This window comes from Trichosurus vulpecula, chromosome 2, assembly GCF_011100635.1.
Source record: "Trichosurus vulpecula isolate mTriVul1 chromosome 2, mTriVul1.pri, whole genome shotgun sequence".
In the NCBI taxonomy this organism is placed as follows: domain Eukaryota; kingdom Metazoa; phylum Chordata; class Mammalia; order Diprotodontia; family Phalangeridae; genus Trichosurus; species Trichosurus vulpecula.
The window spans coordinates 55991615-55995659 of NC_050574.1; positions in this window are offsets into that span (position 1 = coordinate 55991615).

Sequence of the window (4045 nt, forward strand, 5' to 3'; positions counted from 1 at the left end):
TAGCCAGTTCTGGATGCTGACCCTGCCATAAAACATGTTAGCTACCCCTCCCAACTCTGTCATCTGGAAATTTGATAAACATGCCATCCATGACTTCATTCAAGTCTTTGATAGAAATGTGGGACCTCACAGGGCCAAGGATGGATCCTTGAGGCACTCCACTAGAGACATACCTCCTAGGCGATATTGATCCAATAATGACTGCTCTTTGGATCTGCTCATTCAGCCTGTTCTGAAACCTTGTAATCTAACCAGGGCTGTGTTAGTAAACATTTAACAACCAACCCTCTGGACACAACAAAGGGGGATGGATGTACCCACAACACACTTCCTAAACTTAATCTGTATTATTACCATTCTTTCCATCACTTTCTTAAGTCTAGACAAGCAACAAAACAATAGACCAAGCCCTGAATTTTAGTATTTGCCAATTTCTGAGGCAGAAATGCTCACATGGAAAATTTAACAATCAGCCCTCAGGAATCTAGCACATTCCTTCCTAGAACCCATATCTCTCTTTTGTGCCCCACAGGAACAGAATGAAGGACTTTGTCTAATGCTTTGCTGTCTACAGAATTCTTCTGAACTATTGGTGCCAATGGCCCTTTCAAAGAAATGAAATGAGATCAGTCCGGTGTGACCTGCACTTGATGATGCCATTTTGGCTCTTGAAGACTACACTTACCTTTCTAAGGGCTATAAGTCATCCCTCTAATAATACTGCATCCTTAGGATTTTGCCCAGAATTGAAGTCAATGTCACGAGGGCTTAAAAGTTCTATTCTCTTCCCCACTTTATTATGGGGATAACGTTTGTCTATTTCCAATCCTCTACTACCTTTCATTCTAGATCAATCTAGATTCTAGATGACTTTTAATGGTGGCTTAGGAATCTCATCCACCAATTCTCTCTGTAATTAGAAGATGTGACTGTCCAACCATGACCAGTGATCTCTAAATACTAAAAAGGAATTGGTCCACACTGCATTCTAAGACCCTTCTCCTTATGATCAGAGTATAGACCTCTAGGTAAATAGAATGTTGGACTTAGGAAGCAGAAAATTGGGAGAAATCTTTTCAACCAGTGTCTCTGATAAAGGCCTCATATCTAAAATATACAGGGAACTGAGCCATATTTATAGGAATACAAGCCATTCCCCAACTGAGAAATGGTCAAACGATATGAACAGGCAGTTTTCAAAGGAAGAAATTAAAGATATCTATAGGCATATGAAAAAATGCTCTAAATCACTATTGATTAAAGAAATGCAAATCAAAACAACTCTTAGGTACCACATCTCTCCTGTCAGATTGGCTAACAAGACAAAACAGGAAAATGAGAAATACTGGAGAGGATGTGGGAAAATTGGAACACTGTTACATTGTTGATGGAGTTGTGAACAGATCCAGTCATTCTGGAGGGCAATTTGGAACTATGCTCAAAGGGCTATAAAGGGCTATAAAAGGGCTATTTGACCCAGCAATACCGCTTCTAGGGCTGTATCTCAAAGAGATCACACAGGTGGGAAAGGGACCCATATGTACAAAAATATTTATAGCAGCTCCTTTTGTGGTAGCAAAGAATTGGAAATCAAGGGGATGCCCATCAGTCAAGGAATGGCTAAACAAGTTGTGGTATATGAATGTAATGGAATACTATTGTGCTATAAGAAATGGGGAACAAATGGACTTAACCTGGAAAGACCTACATGATATGATGTTGAGTGAGGGGAGCAGAACCAGGAGAACATTGTACACAATCAAAGACATATTGCTTCTGTAATGACTACCTTTGATAGGCTTGGCTCTTCTCAGCAATACAAGGGTCAAAGACAGTTCCAAAGGACTCATGATGGGAAGAGCTATCTACATCTGGAGAAAGAATTATGGAGTGTGAATGTAGATTGAGGCAAACTATTTGCTCTCTCTTTTTTCTCTCTTCTTTTTTGGTTTTGTTTCTTCTTTCTCATGATTCATTCCATTGGTCATAATTCTTCATTACAACTTGACTATTGTGTAAAAAAGTTTAATGTGAAGGTATATGTGGAACATATATCAGATTCCATTCTATCTTGGGGGTGAGTGGGGAGGGGAGGGAGGGGAAGAAAATTTGGAACTCAAAAAACTTGTGGAACTGAGTGCTGTAAACTAAAAATAAAAAAACCAAAAAAAAAAGTTTTTTAAAAAGAATGTTGGATTTAGAATCAGGAATACATCAGTTCAAACTGGGTGACCCTGAACAAGTTACCTAAACTCCCTGTGCCTTGTTTCTTCCTCTGTTAAATGGGTATAATAATTACCCCTACCTCCTAGAGTTCTTATTGAAGATCAAATGAGATAAATTTGTAAAGCACTTTGCAAACCTTAAGCATCATATAAATACTACTTTGTGTGATAGGTCATAGGAGTATAGATTTAAAACTGGAAGGGGCCTTAGCAGTCATCTGGTACAACCCCCTCTTTTTTACAGGTGAGGAAATGGAAATAAATGTAGCCAGAGCTCTGCCTGTGTACAAGGTGAATGGGAAGAGAATGACTGCCCAGGAGCATGCATGAGGACCAGGGTTACTAGTAAGTCAGAGAAACTGGATTTACACTTAAATCTCTGACCCCAGGAATATTTCCACTCTCCTTGGACATACCCAGCAGAGGCACTGAGGAGGCTTCACACATACAGCCCCAAATCCCAGAATTCACAGGAACCTCCGAGGCCATTGAGTCCAAATCCTGGGGGTTGAAAAATCCCTCCTATAATATACCCACCACTCAATCAGGCGCTTCATGAAGCTGTCCAGTGAGGGAGAAACACCTATCTTCCAATACAACCCATTTTGACTTTGGACAGCCCTAAATGTTAGAAAGTTCTTTCTGACATCAAGCCTAAATTTGCCTCCTACCAGTTCTCCCTCCCCTTATTCCTAGTTCCCCTCTCCTGGACTGAGCAAAACAAGTCTGGTCCTTCTCTTTGGGAGCCCTTCTTTGGCATACTTGAAGGCAGCTGCCATGGCCTCTCCACCAAGTCATCTCTTTTCCAAGCTAAAGGTCCCTAGTTCTTCTGACAGGTACTCATCTGGCATGACTTCGGACCCCTTACTATCCTGGTCGCCCTACTTTGCAGTATAATCCCCAATTGATTATTCACGCTACTGGGGACATGTGCCTCCCAGAAGGAAGCACTGTCCTCCAGATATCCCTCCACATCACGTTTCAGAGGTCATCTACTCCCCCACCACTGTCTCATAAAGTTCTAACCTTTCTTTCTTGCTTTTTCTCTTGCTGACTCTTCAGAGTTTCAAACGGCAATGTCTAAAGAGATGAGGGCAATAATCCCTGTGGCTGGACTCTCAACCTGACTTCAGTCACACCCTCCAGCAATACACCATTTATAAAGATATAGAACTACTCTGCCCCAGAAAAAAAAAAAGCAGAGGTGCTTCCATACAGTTGGGGCTTAATCAATGTTGAATGAATGACTCAGTGAATAAACATTATTAAGTACCTACTTTTAATTCCTGAATTAAAAGACAAAAATAAAATAGTTCCTTCCTTCAAGAAATTTACAACCTTTTAAAAAATTTAAATTAAAATTTTTATTTTTTCATATTATTTTGTTTCCCAATGCATCCTTCCCTTCCTTCCCTAGAGGGAAGATTATTCCTTATAACAAAGAATAAAAACAAAAGGGATGGGGGAGGGATGCAGTCCAGCAAAACGAAACACCTTATAAACTGAGTCTGACAGTAGATGCCGTGTTTCATACCCATAATCCCCCACTTCAAAGAAGAAGGTGCACTTTTCCCCATGTCTTCTTTGGGGAGAAAGTTGATAATTTTAATTACACAGCATGTTTCTTCTTTTTTTTTCCTCTTTCATTTACATTGTTGTAGTCTGTAGTCATTCGTATTTTATTTTCTTGATTCTGCTCACTTCAGTTTGTATTGGCTCATAGATACGTATAGGCTGCCTTGTGTTCTTCACCATCATCATTTCTTTTCAATTTTTATTTTTAAAAATAAAATGCTATTGATATCTTTTGTTTTTACATG